Raw genomic sequence first — 24375 nt, forward strand, 5'->3', positions numbered from 1 at the left:
GAAGAAGGTTTTTGCCATGGCCCATAGTTAGGGAGGTGAAGAAAAAGTAAGTGAGTTTCTGAAATCAAATCCTCCTAACCAAATTAGTTCTAATTTTCTCATTTTATTGAAGTGCATATGAGCAATAAAGAATGGAAAGCAATTATTGATACATAATGAATCTAGTGATTTTTTGGGTACCTTTCCTTCAATATCTTGGAATTAGTATGTCAAAGCTTTGCTCAAGTTATATTAAATCACTGACAGTATTAGTTAAGCAACTCAATACTTTCCTTACGTGTTAACATATTGCTATCTTTGGCATTTAGGAAAGTACAGCTTGCTGAGATATGACATCATTCTTTTCCCGGGCTGGCATATGACTGCTGGTTTGCTAAGCTAAGTGCCTCTTCAGAAATCTGCTCTCATAATTTGCCTTGTCAGCTTATTTTAAATAAAAACTTTTAAGACACATTTACAGTAGAAGTTCAATGTTAAAGAGCTCGAATCCTCTAATCATGGAAAATTGGAGATGGAGAGGACCCAAGCAGGCTATCCACACACCAAACCCTTACCAGGTAAGAATGAGATTGCTCTATAGAGAATGTCACTTACCTCTATTTCTTCGTGTATTGAAACCTTTCAGAAATTATCCAAGATTTTAACATTTCTCATAATTGAAATGTTTTCCCACTTTCTTTTCTGTTGTTCAGGTATAACTTTTATCATATGTAGTCAAAATATCACTTCGTAATGTATGGCATATGTCCTTTCTTCTCCTGCTGTTGTTTTGAACTGTGAGAGGAAGGGATGAGAGGAGTGCCCAGCTTCTCAATGACAAAGTGAAAGAAAGGAAGAAAGCCCAAGGAGCACACCGGGAAATGAGACTTTAAAGCAAATCTGCTTGAATAGGATTGTGTTTCTCGTGACGTTGTTCAGCATTTATATCTTTACCAACACAACACTCAAGCCACCTCTCCTCCCCAAATCTGGACATAACATTTTTTTCCTTCAGAAAATCAGTTAGAAAGTCAGGAACTGGTAAGGCACTGCCCTCCCCCGAGGTGGGTTATTCCTGAGGAACAAAAAAGAGGGTAGTCAGGACAAGAGGAACCAACTTTACTTAGTGCCATGCCCAAGGTAAGAGGCAAAGGAGAAGGAAACAGAACCAAAGGTCAGAGGGAAGTAGGGTGGGTGCTCAATTGGTAGACCAAATGGAATCCCACAGATAAGGACGATGCGTGAGTAATGAAATACTCACTGAGCATCTGACTGAGCACTGGGTGGCTCAGTGGGTTAAAGCCCCTGCCCTCGGCTCAGGTCATGATATCAGGGTCCTGGGATCGAGTCCCACATCGGGCTCTCTGCTCAGTGGGGAGCCTGCTTCCCCCTCTCTCTCTGCCTGCCTCTCTGCCTACTTGTGATCTCTGTCTGTCAAATAGATAAACTAAACTAAACTAAAATAAAATAAAATAAAAATGTTTAAGAATACAGAAATATAAGCTAGGACCCCTTAGTAACTTCACTTCTAGGTGATGGACACACTTTACCTAGGTAAACAATGGTTGACAGTTTTCTTTTATGTTAAAGATCTTAAGAGTCAGAGGAGTTTAGTGAAGTGAGCAATCAAAGAACACTGGCTGCCTTTGGGAGCAGGTTAGATTTCCACTTGGCTTTGTTCCCAGACACTTCTTTCTGTCACCAGTGATAAAACTTATTTGCTATTTGGGCCCTCGTCATTGCAGCCAAATATGCAAAGAGTGATTTCTCTGGAATAGCTGAGATTTTACAGGGTGATTTCAAGGAGAAAAATCAATGTAGGTTACAGCACAATTAGATTGCTAGCTGCTACACAATTCTCTTTGTAATTTCTTTTCTAACTTTCATCTTTATTCACTGTAGAAGGAAAAAGGACAGAGAGATGCTTTGAATACAAAAATATACCACAGTATAAAACTATTCACTAATGAATTTAATCCTTTGGAATAGAGTCAGAAGGAAAAAACCGAACTGAAGAAATTTATTTAATCTTCTCATTTTACAAATGAGGAAATAAAGACAGATGAGATGCATTGGCTTGTCATCCATGTCACATAGCTAAGAACTGATAAGACCTCAAGTCTCCGGGCTTGGTGTACAAGGTACTTTTAGTCGCAGTATTTTCATACTTAAAACGATACACTTCACACAGTGTAATAATCTACAGCTTTGGAACTTTCAGTTTCTGTTATGGTAGAAAGTGCTTAACTAAGAGCCAAACAGCCCTGAGCTGGAATCCTGTTCAGCTCAGCTCTCATTAGCTGTAGGACCTTGACAAGTTCATCTATTCACTTGCCAGATGGCCACTGGGCACTTACTATACATCTCTGCTACTTTTTTTTTTTTATTTTTTACATACTGGGGTTAAGTAGGAAACAAAAGCTTGCATTGTGTTTAAGGGAGAATAACTAGAAACATAACATTTACGAAGCTTAGTGGGATGAATCTAGGAAGAAAAATAAAGCTGGTTCAGGGTTCAGAGAATGACAGAAAATTTCATAAAAGGTATTAGGAAAGGCCTCTCTGATCAAAATGGCTACTCTTTACTGAGTTCTCAGTATGTGTTGAGTGCTTTACATGGAATGGTCTTTAAATGCTCACATTATCCTATGAAGTTGGGCCTGTTAATATCTCCTCTTTACAGAGGAGGAAATGAAGTCCCCTAGAGGTTAAGTGAGTAGCTCAAAGTTGTCCGGAGTTTTAGTCCAGTTCCTGGGTCATCAGGGGCGTCCTCTAACTCTATGCTGGCTTTCTAGAAGGTTAACAATAGAGCACAGTTCTGAGTTACCCTTCGCTGGCCTATATTGGACTCATTGGAGAACTGTAAGATATAGTACCTACTTAAAGCATAGCCCTGGGTCTGTCACAAGATAGGTTTTATAAGTCAGAATTTGGGGGCTCCTGGCCAGCCTCCTGTTCCCTGCACCTCCTGCCTGCCCCACGATAGGACTCCTCGGGCTCTGAACTTGGGTTCTCTCTTTGTTCCTAGTACTTCTTTCAGATCCCTGCTTAATGACTCTGAATCATCCTTTCTAATTTTGAGGCTTGTGCCTCAAAATATCAGGAATTAACTAAGGCTTTTTAGGTACAACTTCAATCAAAGAGCCTCGTGTTTTACTCTCCATTTTTTAAAAAAAAGTGCTGAGTAGAGGTACACAGAACCATCCTCCTGAGTTGGAAGAAGGAGAAGTTGGACTGTGGCATCTCAGTGAAAGCACCTGGGGATGGAGGAGACCAGTTACATGCAATGAGCTGGGCATTTATTTACTGAGAATCTTCTCTGAGGCTTGCTCAGAGAATTAGTACTCCGGCCTTCTCTTTACGGAGCTTCATCTTGAATCGCCTTCAATTTTCCATTTGCTGAAAACGTGGACAGTTGTCCAATCTCATGAAGTACTTTTACAACAGCCCAACCCATGAGGGCTCAGAAATGTGTTGGGAGGAAAGAGAAATAATTGATTTTTATAGGAATTCTGCAGAATTGGAGTCCATATATGTAATTGGAAAGCTTCCTTTACTTTGTGACTGGTAGGTCTGCAACAGTTCTAATTTAATTCTTTGTTACTCTTCCAATTCTGCTTAATAGTCTACAACACTGTCAAAAATTATTTTTATGACAATCATAAATATTAGTAGATTAAATGGAAGAAATTTTTAAATAGCCGCCCCACTACACAAATCAGTATAATATAACTCTTCCAGTGGTGATCAATAATATAGACTGTTATGACTCTTTCTCTGACACTCTTATAAAGCAAGAGTAGACCAGACAAGTAGCTCTCCAGCCAGTAGCATATAAGCAATACTTGGGAAGCTGGCAGATCATGGAAGACTTCAGTGAGATCCTTAGATCCCACACTCCTTGCAGTAGAGATGTCCTGTTATTCACTTCTGTATCCTCAGTGCTAGCCATGGTGCCTACCATAGAGTAGGTTGTTCTCTATGGCTTGTTGAATGACTTGCCTTTGTTGAAACACAATAAGGAAAAAGACAGAAGAGGGTGGTCCAAGTTCAAATAAGAGAACCTGAACTGGTAGATGGGCAAAAAGACAAGGCTAGAGAGCAAAAGGAAGTGAGACTTGAGGTTGGTGGTTTAGATAAGTGAGGAGAGCTGATGGAAAGAAGTGGTAGTTATGAAGTGCATGAGGTCCTTGGCTTAGAAAGGCCAAAAGTTCCCTCTTCTGCAGAGGCCAGAGGTGGATGCTGGGATGGAGGGGGCCACACAACGGGGCTGGACACTAGCTCAAGACAGTAGGTTGCTTGGGTGCTTGTTTTTATCACCTCTAAACAGGGGGATTTAAAATAACTTCTTGTGGAAAGGATCATATAACAGTATAAAAACGGAATTTGGAAAAAAAAATTGTGCAAAGTCATTGAAATCCAGCCATCATCCTCATTCTCAGTTTCTATCATTCCTGTATCCTGAACAACTGTAGGACCAGTTATTTATTTATTTATTTATTTTTAAGATTTTATTTATTTATTTGACAGAGATCACAAGTAGGCAGAGACGCAGGCGGGGGGTGGGGGGGAGCAGACTTCCCAATAAGCAGAGAGCCCGATACAGGGCTCTATCCCAGGACTCTGGGATCACAACCTGAGCTAAAGGCAGAGGCTTTAACCCACTGAGCTACACAGGTGCCCCAAGGACCAGTTTTTAACCTAAAGCCAATGCCTATGGTAATGATGACGACAATAATATTATTGAGCACTTAACTGCCTGACACTTTTCAATGTCATTTAATTCTCATATTATATCATTTAGATCTTCTAATAACTCTCTAAGGAAGCTACTGTTTGTATTCCTCTTTTACACATAATAAAACTAAGGCACGGAGAAATGAGCTGGTCCAAGGATGCTCAGCTAATAGGTAATGAATTTGGACTCTGGTTCCAGAGTCCATGCTCTTGAGCCCTGTGCCGTGATTTTCACCTGAGCTCAGATCCAGGTGGGGTCTGAGAGTAGAGCCGGCGACGTAGGGTGAGCTCCCAGAATGCCTGGGGTGAACCCAGGGCGAGTAGGTATCGATCCCGCTTCACTCTGCTTCCAAATCCCTCCCACTTTTGCTTTGTTTGTAGAAGCAAGTTTTCTTACAACTCCGTGTCATTATTGTGAGGAATTTAATTTAATAATTGTGAAAATCTGATAGTAAACTTGGGCACAATGTGGGAAATCTGAGTATAGACTAGGTAGGAGAGGATAAGAAATTGTTCGTTATTTTAAGAGTGATAATAGTATGTAAGAAAATATGTTTAATTTTTAGAGATGCATACTAAAACATTTAGAGACTAAAAGTCTTGGTGTCTGGAGCAAAGAGAAAATAGATGAAGGAAATATGGTAAAATGTGAGGTGACTGATAGGACTTTAATACACTCTCTTCTTTGTAGTAGGTTAAAATTTTTAATGATAAAGTTAAAATAAATGTAATATTATGTTTCCTGATTCAGATACTATCACACTTTTTCAATTCTTATAATAATAGCACACAGTTTTCAGATATAGGGATTGTAATCGCATCTACTTCCAAACTGTTTTTCAAGAAAAGATTTTATTGACTATTTGTTTGAGAAAGAGAGCATGAGCTGAAGGGATGAGCAGAGGGAGAAACAGACTCACCGCTGAGCAGGGAGCCTAATGCGGGGCTCAATCCTACAACCCTGAGATGATGACCCGAGCCGAAGGCAGTCGCTTAACCAACTGAGCCACCCAGGCACCCCATTCTCCAGACTGTTTTTTAAGACTCAGGAGATAATGTGTACAAATCACTCAGCACATCGCCTGAAACATGGCACACAATAGGTATTCAATATTTTTAGTGGCAGTCAAAAAAAAAAAAAAAAAAAGCTGAGCTCAATTTCAAGAGGAGTCTCCACGTTACAGTTGGAAGAAGTCACCACCTTAAGGCAAAGCTACACAGCATAGCTTCATTTTCCTCTTTCGGTCTCAAGCAGAGGCATCTGGTGGGTCTTTCTCACAAACCAATGGAAGTTGGTTTTTCTTTCCACAGCAGTGTTCATTCTTTTGATTCGAGAGTAAGAAGGCCATTGGATGATTTCTGAACTGTGAATAAGCAAACACAAAGGAGACGATAAAAGCTAGGCTTGTTGAACAGGCCTTGCTCATTCCAGAATGATGACACACGTTTGCGTTAAGGAGAATGAAGACACGAAAGCAGTTCTCCTGACATTTCATCCTGTTCCTTCAGCGCGGTCATTAAAGCCCAGACTTCTGGATTCAGGGAACTACTCTCTCTCTCTGTGGAGAATGCTCCTTTCAGAGGTGTGCCTTTAAGGGCTTTGAAAGGGACCCTGAAGAGAAAGCCTGCCATTCACGCCCCCTCTCTCCCTCCTCAGTGAGTCTAAAGGCAGGGCTTTCATCTTCTCATCTCCCAGCTTAGGTCCCCTTTCCTTTGTGATGCCCTGTTAGGTTGCTTTGTTTTGGTTTCTCTGGGAGGCCTGCCAACCCTATCCTCAGAGAAGGTTCAAAATGATTGAGATCAAATGTTTGGAGACAGTGTTACATTTCCTTTCCTTCCCCAAGCTTTTCTTTGTTTAGCTCCATGCCCCGTTTTGTCTTCAATCTTCTCCTTATGTAGTGCCTCTGCAGCCAAAGAGATTGCTAGGTCACAGAATCATATACTTTTAAGTGATCCTAAAAGTCATCAGATCTGACTATCTAATATAAGAATCCCTTTTGCAACAATTCCAACCCATGCTTATATTAAATTATTACTGGTACACACTTCATAAAAGAGAATTCATTACCACACAAGGCACTAATTTAATTTTTGAGAAGTTCTTCCTTATGAATTTGAAACTGTAACTAGCTTAGTTCTCACTCTGGTGTTGTACAGAATGTCTACATGATAGGGAGCTATCATATCCCCTCTTCTCCCACTTGTCTTCTCCTATTTCAGATTAAGAATCCCGTTTTCTTGGGGTGCCTGTGTGACTCAGTGGGTTAAGCATCTGACTCTTGATTTCAGCTCAGTCATGATCTCAGGGTTGTGAGATCGAGCCCTATGTTGGGTTCTCTGCTAAGTATGGACCCTGCTTAGGATTCTCTCTCTCCCTCTGCACTCCACCCCCCTTCCCTGTGTGTGCGCTCTCTCTCTCTCTCTCAAAAAAAGAATCCCATTTTCTAAGCATGGAGGAGACACTAAGGTGTAAAAGTAAAGGGTAGTCATAAAAACATACAGACAGATGGACTTCACAAAATTTATTCATTCATTCATTCACTCATTCATTCATTCAACAAATAGCCCACAGTATGCGCCAGACACTGCATTAAATTCTGGATATATATTATGCTATCTACTGAATGTTTGTGTTTCCCCCCAAATTCATTTGTTAATATCCTAACCCCTCGTGTTGATAGTATTAGGAGATGGGCCCTGGGGAGGTTACTGGTAGAGCCCTCATGAATGGGATTAATACCCATATAAAAGAGACCCCAGAGAGCTCCCTCAGCCTTTCATTCACGTGAAGACACAGCAAGGAGACTGGCCATCTACTAAGTAAGAGGGTTCTCATCAGACTCTGAAACTGCAAACACCTTGATCTTGGACTTCCCAACCTCCGCAGCTGTAAGAAAAAAGTTCCTGTTGTTTATAAGCCATCCAGTCTATGATTATTGTTACAGCAGTCCAGATGCACAAGGACACATGATGAGGCACCCAATACTGTCCTCACAGGGTTTGCTACCTTACGAGAAAAACAAACATAAGAACGATAACTAACCAGAGACAACTGCAGGGTAAAATAAGAGTGTGTAATGGGCGCTTTTCCTAGGTGGCAGGTCAGAAAGTATTCCCGAGGAAAGAAATATCTGATGTGAGACTTGAAAAAAGCAAGAATTGGGGCGCCTGGGTGGCTCAGTGGGTTAAGCCGCTGCCTTCGGCTCAGGTCATGATCTCAGGGTCCTGGGATCGAGCCCCGCATCGGGCTCTCTGCTCAGCGGGGAGCCTGCTTCCCTCTCTCTCTCTCTGCCTGCCTCTCCAACTACTTGTGATTTCTCTCTGTCAAATAAATAAATAAAATCTTTAAAAAAAAAAAAAAAGAAAGAAAGAAAAAAGCAAGAATTGGCCAGGCAAGAAAGTGTGTTTGTGGAAAAGACAAGGCGAGGTGGAGGGGATGAATGTAGAGGCCTGGGGACAGGTCTAGGCTGGGGAGGCGGTACCTGCCATCCATCTGAAGTGGGGAGGAGCTTGACGGACCCAAGGGATGGAAACATGTGACTAGAACTTTGTGAGCAGAGGGGGAAATCTTATAAGATGAGGCGTGGTCTTACAGGGTTTAGGACTTTATTCTGAGAGTCATAAGAAACCAGAGATGATTTTAAGCTGAGAAGTCATAGGGTTTCCGTGCATTTTATTGTTGTGGCCCCGTCTTCTGGACAGACTTCAGTCACTGACCATTCTGCTTTAGGTGTGGAGCACAGCACTACCTCACGCTCCAGATGGGGTCTGGTGAGTTCGGAGTGGACGGAGCCAACCACCTCCTTTCTTCTAGACGTTGGACTAATGCTCCCCACTAGCGCATTTCCTTGGATCATCACTATGTCATGGTGTCATATTATGCAGACCCGGTGGTCAACTAAACCAATACCTGGTTTGGGTTGGATTTTTGACCCTACGTGGCCTGCAAAGGAACTTCAGGTCCAGGATGTCCAGGATAAATTCCTCTGCTCTTTCTGCATCTTTTTCAGCCTATATATATTTTTTTTTGTTCAAGATTTTATTTCTTTCTCTGATAGAGAAAAAGAGAGAGAGAGAGCACAAGCAGGGGGAACAGCAGAGGGCAAGGGAGAAGCAGGCTCCCCGCTGAGCAGGGAGCCTGATGTGGGCCTCGATCCCACGACTCTGGGATCATGACCAGAGCTCAAGGCAGATGCTTAACTGACTGAGCCACCCAGGCGCCCCCAGCCTATATGTTTAAAGGACTTTTTTCATTCTGTTTTTTCCTCCTTTCTTCTATTAATTTTTTTTGAATTATAAAAATAAACTTGTAAACACAGAAAACTAGAGCAAAACCAATAGAAAAAATAACCCAGAGATTATCACTGATATTTATATATCTAAATTCAATTCTCTATACTTTCTATGTTTGGGCTTAACTATAATGTAATATTATAGCCTGGTTTTTCCTCATTATTGTTAGGTCATAAGAATCTTATTTCCAGGGTCACTAAATGGTCTTCATATGTCCTTCTTATTTGAGGACGTTTAAGGCTTTTTTTTTTCTTTTATAAAGTATATCTTTATATTTAAATATTTGCTTGCATTTCAGAATATTTCCTCAGAGTAGAACCCTAGAAGCATATTCAAAGCTTTTTTGATATGTATTTGCAAATTGTTCCACAAAATTTTTGGCTAATTAAAATTTACACTTCTACTTGCATTGTGAATTCTAAAGTAACAAACCATGCTGATTGATAGGAGAAACTAGAATTAAGCTGTTCTCTTCATTTTCATTTTCAATTACCAGCAGTGTTAAAGATTTAAAAATGTTTGAACCTCTTATATTTCCTTTTGTGTAAAATGTAGTTACCCTTTTCCTGTGTTTACATGGTGGTCTTACAGATTTTCTTATAAATTTGTGTAATCCTTTTCTGTATAAGAATTTAAATCCTCAATTTGTCATGGTTTTTATAAGTATTCATCCCAATATACTTGGAACTTTAAATTATTTTTGTGATTAAACAAATACAGATTAAAAAACACAGCCCCTTCTTTACACATATCATTTAAAGTGCTTAGACTATAGCAAAAAATACAAAAGTTTTCTTATCTGATTTACTTTCTCTTTCAGTTTCATCTGACTTAAAAAGTCAAGTGAAAAGGAAGTTTTCATGGGCTTCACTCTAAATGAATCTTATATAAATCCTTTCAAATGCAGTTAGAAGTAAGTCAGGAAGAGTCTTATTTCTGTAATAAAATGAAGGACTTAAAAATATAATTAAGGGTATGAGTTGGGACCTGTAAAGACTGAATTCCAAGACTTGCCTTCCAATTCGTGTGTGTGTGTGTGTGTGTGTGTGTGTTTATGTGTGTGTGTGTATTTCATCAAACAGGAGAAATTAATAAGATTCATATAACTCTTTCTTCCATTACATGGTAACCTCTCAGCCACCATCAGATGATATAACTTATGTTATAAATTTTGTTTACATTCTAATCTTAACCCAGTTTTCCTTTGGAAGGATTTCAGAATCACATCCTTCTAACCCTATTTTCTCACCTGTAAAAGGGGGATACTAGTGTTCTTTTCTCGGTGTTTCTGTTGGACCACACACTATAGTGTATGCAAAGTACCGAGCCGCAGCACCTGGGAGATGCTGGGTTAATGCTGCTGTTCTCTACCCTGCTTCTCCTGTCTCAAGCAGGAAAGACTCTGTAGTTCCTGAGAAAAAAACCGATGTGCCTCTTCGTGCAGATATCCCACATTGGCATTAACCCCAATAGCATGCCAAGATAATATCTGAACGGAAAAATAAGTGGTGGTTGAATTTTGCATATTATTCATTTATTCAACAAACGTTCTCTTTTTTCTTTTCCTTTTTTTTTTTTTTAAGATTTTATTTATTGGGGCGCCTGGGTGGCTCAGTGGGTTAAAGCCTCTGCCTTCGGCTCAGGTCATGATCCCAGGGTCCTGGGATCGAGCCCCACATCGGGCTCTCTGCAGAGAGCCTGCTTCCTCCTTTCTCTCTCTGCCTGCCTCTCTGCTTATTTGTGATCTCTCTCTGTCAAATAAATAAATTTTTAAAAAAAGATTTTATTTATTTATGTGAGAGAGACAGAGAGAGAGCATGAGCTGAGAGAGGGAGAAGCAGACTCCCTGCTGAGCAGGAAGCCCGATGCAATGCCAGGCTTGATCTCAGGACCTTGAGATCATGACCTGAGCGGACTTGAACCAAAGGCAAACACTTAACTGACTAAGCCACCCAGGTGCTCCAAACGTTCTCAAGAATCAAATGTATCTTATAGAAAATACTGGTCACACAGATAATAATAAGACTCTCTTCCTGCACTGATAAAGCAGTCCTGGAACATCACGAGTAAACATTGAGAAATATTCATAGATGTAATTTTACCACTAGGCCTACAGCTATTTTACTGTGCTAAACCAAGATTTCCCTGGAAACAAGAAATAATTACAGTGACCCCTTGGCACTGTGGTATGGGTGAGCTCAACTCCACAAATGGGATAATCCAGGAGAATCAGGGAAAATACGTATTAAGTCAACAGAGTCTACAGACGGGTTCTCAAACGGTACCATTGTACCGTTTATCGTCAGAAGAAATGGTTTATGTGTGTGTGATACTGACTAGGTATTCTGAAAAAGAAAATACGAATAACAAGAGTAAATCATTTGGTCCCAGAAGAACTGCTGATTCACCTTTCCTGCGCAGGGCAGATTACTGACCACATAACTCTCTGTGAAATATTCATAAATTCAAGTTTCTTGGAATGACACTACCTTTAAGAGGAAGTAAAATAAACTTTTATGAATTTGTTTTCGTGGTCTTATGATTCACATTTTTCTTGCATAATTACTTTTGATTTTCAGGATGTGTAGTCTTAAGGCTTAGCAAAACTGAGAAAGTAAGTTTTAGAGAAGAATGGCAGGAGAGGACATCATCTCTCACCTACCTGATTTGTTTTACTTAGTAGAATAGGATCTTATGTTTTATCACCTACAAAATGCTAACTGCTGGCATAGAAGTCACTGACTTTTTTTTCAAAAAAGGGGGAGGGAACTATTTTCTTAAACTAGGATAAAAATTTAATTTGAAGGATACTTATAAGAGAAATAAAGATCTGCCTTCCATATCTCTTGATTTGTACATATCTTCCATAACTCTTAATTTCCTAATTTTTTTAAGAACCTCAGATCAACTAGATTTCAGAACATTTTTGTTCATTATTTCTAAAAATAGACTTGACTCAGACACATTAAATAATTTCAACTGAGGCTTTTCTTCCTGAAAAAACTAACCACTTAAACATCAGGTGAGTGTTTGTACTTCCAAATGACACTACAAATATTTAATTAAAAGCTACAGCTTAAGTGAACTGTAGAATGTACTGTTGTTACCATTATGCTTTAAACCCTCTGGTTCTCCTCACTCAGCTGTGTACATGACCATCTGGGAGCTGTTTGTGCAGTCTGATGGGTAGACACATCATTATTAAAAGTCTGGTTTACAAGTCTCAGAGATTCAAGAGGTAAGGCAGAATAGGAAAATTAAAAAGAAAAGAAAAATAAGGAAAAGAGAAAAGGAAAAAGAAAAGAGGAGATGAAAAAAAGGAAAAACAAAGAATAGAAAAAGGAAAAAAATCTCAGGATGGTATAGATGTGTTTTGATTAATTTGAATATTTCCAAACCTTCCACAAAGCATTCCATCACTGCCCACAGCAAGTGCATTTTCTCTAGGCCAGGTTGTAGGACATTTGAAAGAGAAGCCCGTAAAGCGATAGAAATCTTTGGCCCTGGCATTTTCTGAGTAAAGGCCATGCATGCCCTTTGAGAGGCATTTGCTAGATCCTTGTCCTTTTATAAATAAAAGCCAAAATAAACACTTGCACAAATAATATCACCATTACTGATCACATTTTTAAGGTAATAACCTCTTTGTGCATCAAGACCGAAACCACTATCATTTCCTACCCACCCCATTTTGCACCCTCATAGGGTTTGCAGCATACACACATGGAATGTGTCATGTGTGTGCAAGCAGAATTGCATGATACCATCAGAATTCAGCACAGTGGCTATTTCTGAGGGGAAAATGACTCCAAATGATCTAGAAAGAGCGCTATGTAATTTCAAACTGATTCTAACATATTCTAAAGAGTAGCAGTAATGTGATTCACATAAAAATTTTTGCTTTCTATAGTCTACTAACTATTTATTTTTACCTTTCTCACTTTGTTCCCTTAGTTTCAGCTTATTCTGAATATAAAAAGTAGTGTTAACTCTTCTTCCCTTAATTCACATCTTTCCTTCACAACTTGTAATTGGTAATATCGAGAGGTGTTTTTAATAGTAAAGAGTAAAAATAGTGGCCAAGAAAGGTTTAAAAATGTTGCATAAACTAAGTTTTAAAAGGCTAAGCCAGTCCACATTATTTATCTGATATCCTTATGAGAACACTTCCCATAGTGTTCAGAACACTTTTTTGTTTTGTTTTGTAGGTTATAGGAAGAGATACCTAAGAATATCTTTAATCTAATGAATTATATCTTGGTTCCTTCTTACACATTATTATTTCCTATAACTTACCAAATAAGCCAGAAGTTTATTTTATTAATGTATTTGGATTGTGTGTGTGTGTGTGTGTGTGTGTGTGTGGTTTCAGCTGCTGCTATTTTAAAAGGGACTTCAACTCTGCGTGGGGAAGAAGAGACTAACTTTTAGTTACAGATAACTATAGACTGGTAATTAACAACTGTCAGTGCATTTGGAAAGATTAGACTTTCCCAGGGACATCCTTGAACGCTGGACATTAAGAAGAAAAAAATGACCTGTAAATGCAAAGAAAAGTCTGGGTATCATAAAATCATGATAAAACCTTTAGGAAATATTCTTCTGTTTGTTTCTTTTCATTCAGTTCAGAGGTACCTCCATTTCATTTTGTAATCCCAAGACTTTCTTAATCACCCCTGAGCTGGCTTTTTTTGTTTCCCCCTTTCCCGGTGGCCATGGTGTGCCTCAGAGCCTCAGGCAGGAAGACAAACTCTAGAGATGTGAGATAAAAGAAATAGCTTCTTCTGTGTACGTGCACAAAGTACATTTGAAAAAAAAATGTTTGAACAAGTCTACATAACCTGAGCCAAAAATGAATGAAGAAAAATGCATGCAGAACACACAGAGTTGGATCTCTGGATGTTCTTTGGTTACCTATTTATCTTGAAAATTCTGTTGGCATTGCTTTTTGTGAAAACTACATCATACCACAGATCTGCTATCTGTGATGTCAAATGTGAGCATTCATACACAGGACAGGGTATGCATTTTAAGCATTAATGGTATATCATGCTGTATAGAGGACTTATAAATTCACTCCCTCATTTTATAGACATTGTAACAGTGACCATAATGACTGAGTCAATAGTTCATTGCAACTGAGAGTTTGATCTTATAGAAATATCTACTTGGCAGCAGATAGCATGAAATGGTGATTAAGAATTCAGATTCTAGATCAACACTGCTTGGGTTTAAATCCCAGCTTTGGCACTGAGCAAGTGGCTTACCTCTCTTTATCTCAGTTCTTTTGTCTGTAGAACAGCCATTGTCAATGATAACAATTTCAGAGTGTGGGTGTGAGGTTTAAATGAGATAATACTTGCAAGATATTTCAAATTGTGCCTGGTACAGAGACATACCTAGTAAAAGTTAACTATCCTTATTGGTGAAGCAATTCTGCAGCATTTGGGAACTCAAACTGGATGTTGTTCTTTTTCTTTTTCTTTTTAATAACTTTTTTCTGGGACGCCTGGGTGACTCAGTTGGTTAAGCGTCTGCCTTCTGCTCAGGTAATGATCCCAGCGTCCTGGGATGGAGTCCCACATCAGGCTCCTTGCTCGGCAGGGAGCCTGCTTCTCCCTCTGCCTCTGCCTCTGCCAGCCTCTCTGTCTGCCTGTGCTCGCTCGCTCTCTCTCCCTCTATCCCTGACAAATAAATAAATAAAATCTTAAAAAAAAAATTAAATAACTTTTTTCTGAGTATAGTTGACACACGTTTATGTTGTTTTTTGGCAGGGAAATAATGTCTGCATATCACCATATGCTCAAATTTTCTACTTCACCTCTGTCTTCATTGTTTATGAGTCTCAGTCTGGCCCAATTTGGGTTGTGGTTTCTATTATTATAGAAAGCATTTAAAGGCCATTGGCTGAGGCAAACGTTAGCCTCCTGTAGTTGGATCTTGCATATCGTTGTTGACCCAGATCTGGTCTTCAGCTTCCCCGACTCTCCTGGCCCTCCTTAAGTTTTGCAGGCTGATGTCTCATTTTTGTTTTTTTTAAGATTTTATTTATTTATTTGAGAGAGAGAGAGAGAGACAGCAAGAGAGGGAACACAAGCATAGGGAGCGAGAGAGGAAGAAGCAGGCTTCCTGCTGAGCAGGGAGCCTGATGCAGGGGTCCATCCCTGGACCCTGGGATCTGACCCGAGCCCGAGGCAGACGCCCAATGACTTAGTCACTCAGGTGCCCCTGATGCCTCATTTTTAACTTAGATTTTTAACCACAGGCATTGATTAGCCATTTGGCAATGGCACCTTCCTCTTTTTGACTAAATTATGATTTCCAGCTTGTTCTGACCCTGTATTTAGCCCCTGAAGTGACTCCCTCAGCTCTGTGTGCGAGACTTTGATGCCTGTTTTGTCTCTTTTGGCCTCTCACCCACTTCCTCAATCTCCTTGGTCCAGGCTAACAGCAGAAGAAGGCCTTAGAAAACATGAGTTTAATAGTTTTATCTTCAGACACAAGGAGAGGCCCTCCTTGGTTCATAAAGGCTATAGAATGTAGCAGTGGTTCATACATTTTAGTGGACACCAGAGTCAAACGTGGGTGTGTTTAAAATGCAGATTCCCAGACCGTTCTCCCAAAGATTCTGATTAACTAGGTCTGAGATGGGCATGATGAATCTGCCTTTTAACCCACTTGCTAAGTGATTCTGATGCAGGCAGTCCAAGACCCTTCTTCTGAGAGACACTTAACTCAACTAAATCTCTCCCATAGAAAATATAGCATTCTTCTATGTACAACTTCCTTGTACTCTGGAAAGCATTGTGCATTGGGGCAACTGCTTGTGCTTAAAATAAATTTACAGTGGAAAGGAGGAATGTGTAGAGAAATGCTATTCCCCCAGGGTTAGAAATTTTTCACGACTGAATTCTTACAGCACCATCTTAGATCAATATCTCACCTGCCAGACAAAAGGAATTAGTCCAAACTTCCCCCAAATTACTCTTCTATAATATTACCTCTCTAGAATTTCGGAAAATTTTAGAATTAGTCCTTACCCTTTTAGAAGACTATGCATTCAGAAGGTTTGGGAGAAAAAGGAAACTATCCTCTAAGTGATTACTTTTTTAAAAAAAAGATTTTTTTTATTTATTTGACAGACAGAGATCTCAAGTAGGCAGAGAGGGAGGCAGGTAGAGAGAGAGGAGGAAGCAGGCTCCCCATGAAGCAGAGAGCCCGATGCGGGGCTCGGTCTCAGGACCCTGGGACCATGACCTGAACCAAAGGCAGAAACTTTAACCCACTGAGCCACCCAGGCACCCCATCTAAGTGATTACTCTTGAGTGTGTTCTTTATTCTACTGCTTTTCACTTAAAAAAAAAAATTTTTTTACGTTCAGTTAGTCAACATATAGTAATGCATCATTCGTTTTTGATGTAGTGTTCAACAGTTCATTAGTTGTGTATAACACCCAGTGCTCCCCACAACACTTGGCCTCCTAAATACTCATCACCCATTCAAGCATTTTCACACCTACATGCCTGAATTCGGGCCCCATGTCACTACCACTAACTTTGAGCCAGAGGCTAAGGGAGAAGAATGGCATTTTCTTTCTTCACTGAGCAAGGCTGACTGGTGCCCCAATCCCGCCTTCCCTGGCACTTTGTGCCACTGTCGTCCAGCGAACCCTGGACTATTCTGGAAGCAGTCCAGCCCCAGGCTCCTACCTGAGTGCACAATCCCTACCAAATCCCAAAACATCTGACTGTGACTAATTTAAACTGCACAGACAACACTGAAATCATTCTTCCTTCCTGGCTTCTTTGGAAGAAGAAGACTTGGTCTCTGCTCTCCAGTTCATTGGCTAGCCAGAAAGTCAGAAAAGTCAATGACTAGAATGCAACGTGACTTACTTGCACCGTAGCTGCCAAGGGACCCAAGTACACAGAAGCGTTCTCCTCCACAAAAAACAATTTCTCCTTCCTTTATATCCCATAATACTCTACCTCAACATCCTTGTGGTGTTTACCAAAGTTAACCTTGCATTATGGCTCCTTAAATACATGTTTTCTCTCCCTTCCAGATGAGAGATTCCCTGAGAAGATGAACTGCTCATCTCAGCGCCTTGCACAGAGTACCAACATAACCAATCCTTAATATATATTTGAACAAATGAATCAACAAAGGAAACACCTTTTGATAAAAGGTCCTGAACCTTAGCAATCAGAGATGGTTCTGATCTGAATCATTTCCTGTTGTTTTAGATAATGTAATCCTCCACCTCTGGCCTTAAAATAAAAGAGAAAACCAGCCCAAATCTTTTAAACTCTGGAGAGATTTTGGCAGATGTGAGGAGTTTTTATTTACACATAATATGCTGAAAAGCAAGTGCCAAAGATTTTAATCATTCTGTGTTTATATTTTAGTAAATGCTCTCTTCACAAAAATCTGATATGTACACCTGAAGGCTAGGTTTTGTAATTTGTTGAGAAAAAGACACAATAAAAACTGGCGAGGGAACTTTCTCCAAAATTGCTGCATTAAAGTACTTTACCTTGACCTTGAAGACTCAATCAAAATAACCGTGAAAAATATCAAATAAATAATATTGTTTGTTAAGACTGCAGGTAAAGTCATGAGAGTGAAGACAAATGAACAGTTCCATGAACTTCACCATTCTCTGGACCATGTGTAAGTTGCTTTCATGTAGATCTTCTACTTAATACCTATAGCGAGTGGGTGACATTGGTGTTAAGAATGTTGCCAGATCAAAGAAGAAGTCAAATTATCACTCTTCGCAGATGATATACTATATGTGGAAAACCCAAAAGACTCCACTCCAAAACTGCTAGAACTTGTACAAGAATTCAGTAAAGTGTCAGGATATAAAATCAATGCACAGAAATCAGTTGCATTTCTCTACACCAACAATAAGACAGAAGAAAGAGAAATTAAGGAGTCCATCCCATTTACAATTGCACCCCAAACCATAAGATACCTAGGAATAAACCTAACGAAAGAGGCTAAGAATCTATACTCAGAAAACTATAAAGTACTCATGAAAGAAATTGAGGAAGACACAAAGAAATGGAAAAATGTTCCATGCTCCTGGATTGGAAGAATAAATATTGTGAAAATGTCTATGCTACCTAAAGCAATCTACACATTTAATGCAATTCCTATCAAAGTACCATCCATCTTTTTCAAAGAAATGGAACAAATAATTCTAAAATTTATATGGAACCAGAAAAGACCTCGAATAGCCAAAGGGATATTGAAAAAGAAAGCCAAAGTTGGTGGCATCACAATTCCGACTTCAAGCTCTATTACAAATCTGTCATCATCAAGACAGCATGGTACTGGCACAAAAACAGACACATAGATCAATGGAACAGAATAGAAAGCCCAGAAATAGACCCTCAACTCTATGGTCAACTAATCTTCGACAAAGCAGGAAAGAATGTCCAATGGAAAAAAGACAGCCTCTCCAATAAATGGTGTTGGGAAAATTGGACAGCCACATGCAGAAAAATGAAATTGGACCATTTCCTTACACCACACACGAAAATAGACTCAAAATGGATGAAGGACCTCAATGTGAGAAGGGAATCCATCAAAATCCTTGAGGAGAACACAGGCAGCAACCTCTTTGACCTCAGCCACAGCAACATCTTCCTAGGAATATTGCCAAAGGCAAGGGAAGCAAGGGCAAAAATGAACTATTGGGATTTCATCAAGATCAAAAGCTTTTGCACAGCAAAGGAAACAGTTAACAAAATCAAAAGACAACTGACAGAATGGGAGAAGATATTTGCAAATGACATATCAGATAAAGGATTAGTGTCCAAAATCTATAAAGAACTTAGCAAACTCAACACCCAAAGAACAAATAATCCAATCAAGAAATGGGCAGAGGACATGAACAGACATTTCTGCAAAGAAGACATCCAGATGGCCAACAGACACATGAAAAAGTGCTCCATATCACTCAGCATCAGGGAAACACAAATCAAAACCACAATGAGATACCACCTCACACCAGTCAGAATCGCTAAAATTAACAAGTCGGGAAATGACAGATGCTGGTGAGGATGTGGAGAAAGGGGAACCCTCCTACACTGTTGGTAGGAATGCAAGCTGGTGCAACCTCTCTGGAAAACAGCATGGAGGTTCCTCAAAATGTTGAAAATAGAACTGCCCTATGACCCAGCAATTGCACTACTGGGTATTTACCCTAAAGATACAAACGTGGTGATCCAAAGGGGCACGTGCACTCGAATGTTTATAGCAGCAATGTCCACAATAGCCAAACTATGGAAAGAACCTAGATGTCCATCAACAGATGAATGGATCAAGAAGATGTGGTATATATACACAATGGAATACTATACAGCCATCAAAAGAAATGAAATCTTGCCATTTGTGACAACATGGATGGAACTAGAGCGTATCATGCTTAGTGAAATAAGTCAAGCAGAGAAAGACAACTATCATATGATCTCCCTGATATGAGGAAGTGGTGATGCAACATGGGGGCTTAAGTGGGTAGGAGAAGAATAAATGAAACAAGATGGGATTGGGAGGGAGACAAACCATAAGTGACTCTTAATCTCACAAAACAAACTGAGGGTTGCTGGGCGGAGGGGGTTGGGAGAAGGGGGGTAGGGTTATGGACATTGGGGAGGGTATGTGCTTTGGTGAGTGCTATGAAGTGTGTAAACCTGGTGATTCACAGACCTGTACCCCTGGGGATAAAAATATATGTTTATAAAAAATAAAAAATTAAAAAAAAAAAAAAGAATGTTGCCAGATCACTGGCTATATGTTTTACAGATAGAAACTGGGGCTCAGGGAGCCCACGATCTGTTGACAAGTCACTTGTTAAATAAGCAGAGGAGCCAGGCTATAGACCCAGTTTTCTCTAACTCCACGTACCACCCTCTTTAATTATGCTGGTTATGTATCAAGATGTAGCTGAGCTACTGAAATGAGGTATCAGGAATATCTCATTTTAATACATTTTTAATACATTATAAGTAAAATTAATAATTTATTCATTCTGCAGATGTACTCTTTCAGTGGCTACATTATTGTTCAAATCTCTTACCTATTGTGCAGGTTTGAAATGAAGATGCATAATTGTACTAAATGGCCTTGGACATGCAGTATAAAGCAGATTAGATTTAGGACCTCTGAAGAATCCCCAAAGAAGTTATAATCCAATTTCAAAACACTAAGGTCATGATCTGTCAACCTTCAGAAGAGGGGTGCTAAGCTACTGATACCCGTCTTTCTCAGAAAGGTGGAAGCTGATGGGATGAGTGGGGAGTCATTTAGATTCTTTACTTAGTGACTTATTTCTTCTCTCTAACATTCATCTTTTTATTTATTTATAATATGGGAAAAATAATAATATGTACTTTGTGCAGATATAAAATAAGATGATGTATATAAAGGGCTTATCAGAATATCTGAATAAATCCTACCTATCTAAATTATTGCTCTTAAAGCACAAGTATAACACACATTCAGCAAACATGTAAGGAGCATCTGAAAGCATGAGGCACTATTATAGGCAGATAAATACAACTGTGAGAAGACAGACAAGATTGTTAACCAATGGAAATGTAAACAATCTTATTTTATCAAGAGTAGTTGTGTTGCCACTAAGAGTAGCATCTACTGAGTGCACACTGTTGCCAAGTGCATTGCCTATCAGTCGCACAAGTTAGAATTGTTATCTCCATGTACAGATGAAGAAACTGAGGTTCAGAAATAGTAAACGACTTGGCCAAGGCCAAACAGCTACTGACTGAGGGACCTGCCATTTACCCCAGGGCTATTGGTTCCAAAGTCTATGTCCATTCACTTCTCTTCAGACATTCTTTTTCTTTCTTTTTTAAGATTTGTTTATTTATTTTGAGAACTGGAGGAGGGGCAGAAGGACAGAATCTTCTTCAGTAAGACTTCCCAATGAGCAAGGAGGCGGACTTAGGGCTCGAATCAGGGCGCAGTCTCATGGACCATAAGATCATGACCCAAACCAAAAATCATGAATTGGACACTTAACCGAATGAGGCAACTAGGTTCCTCCTTCAGACATTTTTCTAACATTCTTCTTAGCTCAGGTATCTCCAGCTATCATTCCCTATATTTGAAGACTGAGTTTTTTGGAACACAGTGATAGTTTCATAAAGTAATGGCTTAAATAGCCTGCTACAATTAGCTGGGATAAAGGCAAAAATGTAGTATGCATGTTATCAATTTCCCTCATTCATTCATTCATTCATTCATTCAATGAATTCTTGTTGGTTATATTTCATTTTCTAGGCTCTATTCTATACTATAGGGATATAATGTTGAACAAGTCAGAAATAGTTACTATCTTCATGAAACATATTCTAGTGGGAACAATAGACAAAAAGAATAAACAAATGCATAAAATAATTATAAGTTGCTATAAACTTATGTAAACTTATATATAAACCTTATAAAGGGCACAAACAATGACCTGATATTTAAAGGATGAGGAGGGGTGACCAAACAAGAACATAGTAGGTCATAATCAAATCCCAGGCCTGAGGTTGAGCAGGAGATAGCAATGGGGAGGATACAAGAGAGTGAGTTTTGTTATAGGATGTGGAATGTCATGTCCCAAGGAAGACTCTGGATTCTACAGCCATAGAAGATGACCAGTATGTCCGGAACTTCCAGTGTAATATCCTGAGATGTATTTCTTGGTCTAGTTGATTTATATGCTCAGGCCTATCACTTTCTTTTTTCAAGCACATCTCCCTGTCCTCGGGATTGACTATCCCACTTTTCCCAGATGCTGTCCCTCATTCTTCTACCTGACCGTCTCTTCTCTCAAATCTTGTGTGGAATGAGGGGTAGTATTTTGACTTTTGATCATGTCTTCCATTCCCAAATGTATCAGTCAAGATCCCAGGAGGAAACAGATTTCCTCTCAGATGTTTTAACTGAATGAAAGTGATTTAATAAAAGGATTATTTACAGATGAGTAGACATAGTTCTAAGAAATTCAATAAACAACATCAGGAAGCCATTCCAATGGAGAAGAAATAATGTTGTGGGAATCTAAGAGAACTGGAGTCATAGGAGAAGGGCTGTCTGACTGGAACTGTAATCAGTGGAGGATGAAAGCCGTAAGCATAGCAACAAAGGGAAGAAACACCCTTGCCTTGGTCTCCTCCTGGTACCCTCTTACTAACTGAGCCCAACTGGCAGGCAAAAGGCAACAGCATTCAAGTGATACCGTCCACAGAGGTCAGATTTTAGGGCCCACAGCAGGGCAGAGAAGAGTAGAAATATTTCCAAAGATATATAAGCCAAACTCAAAAGATACCAAATTATGTAAAGTGAAGAATATCTAGCAAAATACACCCATGGCAGTCACACCCAAACAGCAGCACCAAATGGTAGGAGACTGGGGAAGAAATATCCTGACCTCTCTCTCCTCTTTCCAGTCTGCTGCTTCCACTAGCTAAGCACAATTTGTTTTTCATTACTACCTAATCTGTTAGGTCAGCATAGTTAAAGAAGGGGAAATTCCAAACATTTAAGACGATCTTAAATAATAGCAATCATGAAATGAAATGAAAAAGAAATGAAGTCTGGTCTGTCTTAGTTTGATCTTTCTTTATCTTAATTTGTTTTTAGAGATACTCATGCTTAATCTCTCTAGGTCCCTGTCCCAGGAGGAGTTGAGGTATTTGGGCTTCTCCAGAGCCCAGTGCCCAGGGATCATAATGGCTGAAATTTAGATTTAAGCCCAAGACTAATTGTGAGAACTTGACATCTCAGTGGAAACAGGAGACTCCATCTGTTGCTCCACTTATAAAAGTCTTCTTTGGGGCGGGGGGGGGGGGGAAGAGACTCATGGAAGTGGCTATATGACAAAGACAGTTGTCTTATTTCTCAGTTTGCCTGAATTTTTAGTGGTGCCAAATATCTTAAGGGCATTAAAGATGGTCTCTTTTGCACTTGAAGGCATTTCCTGATGCCAGATTGAACTGATCACAGAGTAGTGATCAATGTTTAATGAAGAACTGTTCAAACCAAGCCACAAAGTCTGCTGTGCCATGCAGGATGGATGACTTAACATAAGGGCGTAGTTTGGCATCTTTCGAGTTTTGATTAAATCCAACACTTTAGGGGCGCCTGGGTGGCTCAGTGGGTTAAAGCCTCTGCCTTTGGCTTGGGTCATGATCCCAGGGTCCTGGGATCGAGCCCCACATTGGGCTCTCTGCTCAGCAGAGAGCCTGCTTCCTCCTCTCTCTGCCTGCCTCTCTGCCTACTTGTGATCTCTGTCTGTGAAATAAATAAATAAAATCTTTAAAAAAAAAATCCAATACTTTAAACAATGTGGAAGAGACACAGGATCGAGGCCATGATGGTGTTTGTACAAGTTGGAGATTGGACTAATACAACAAGCAGGAGTTTGAGAAAATGATCAAACACTAAATGGAAGAATATTGCCCTGGAAAACAATTACCCTGGTTCTTGTCCTGGATCTACTCCCTATTCATGTTACTATGGAGACCTTACCTCATTTCCGTAAACTTCTAATTTCTTAAGTTCTAATGATGTGATCTAAGACTCCTCTTAGCCCTACCATATCATGCATGAGTTTGTATTACTTCTTCATATAAATAAGGCTGACGGTGACAATAACAATGCTCAAACAGATGTAGGAATATTATAAGGATGCTGATTTCTTTCTTTCCCAGAAGGCAAAGAAAAGAGATGGGTAGTAAGGTAGAATACTAATATTTAGAAAGCATCTGTTATGGTCAGACACTATTTTAAGCATGTTTTCTTACATTCCTTCATTAATTCTAATGCCAATTCTACATTTTTAAGTATTGTTTCCCTTTACATTCCAAATAAGAAAGCAGAAGCTGTAAGAACTTTGCTACTATTCGTTTTTTTTAATTGCTAATCTTTTTGGAAATACTCACTCTCTCCGTCCACCATGCACTCAGTCCTTACTCGCAGTCTCCCTTCAGCTCTCCCTGAGGTACAAAACTTTGTTCAACCTTCTCGGGATTTGATGGAGCTAAACTTGGAACCCTCTTCTGCCAGGTTCCTCTGAAACCTTAATTTCCTGATTTAATTTTTATGTCATGGGTATAAATTTTATATACCACGTAGCTTAAATAAAGTTGAAATTTTATTTCATTCCAAATACACCTAGTCACTTTCATGTCCATTAATGGTAAAAAACTTAAATTTATCAAACTGGGATCATTGAGGGGTTTCTGGATTTTTGGTTTATTTTTGTTGTTGTTTTAGGGTTTTCTCTTTTAAAGCACATCTCATGGATTCCTGTTTTTTGCATTCTCTTTTCCTTCTCCCCAGACT

The 24375-nt window shown here is 39.5% G+C and overlaps 1 long non-coding RNA gene across 1 annotated transcript; it reads left to right on the plus strand.

Annotated features, from left to right (window-relative positions):
• Positions 1-381: 381 nt before the first annotated feature.
• Positions 382-17718, plus strand: LOC123391998. Its single transcript, XR_006606681.1, has 3 exons — positions 382-557; positions 11905-12031; positions 17075-17718. It is a non-coding gene; the product is annotated as an uncharacterized LOC123391998 (long non-coding RNA).
• Positions 17719-24375: the final 6657 nt, after the last annotated feature.

The sequence above is a fragment of the Mustela putorius genome, unplaced genomic scaffold (genome assembly GCF_011764305.1).
Source record: "Mustela putorius furo isolate JIRA1106 unplaced genomic scaffold, ASM1176430v1.1 tig00000421_pilon_pilon_pilon, whole genome shotgun sequence".
NCBI lineage: Eukaryota > Metazoa > Chordata > Mammalia > Carnivora > Mustelidae > Mustela > Mustela putorius.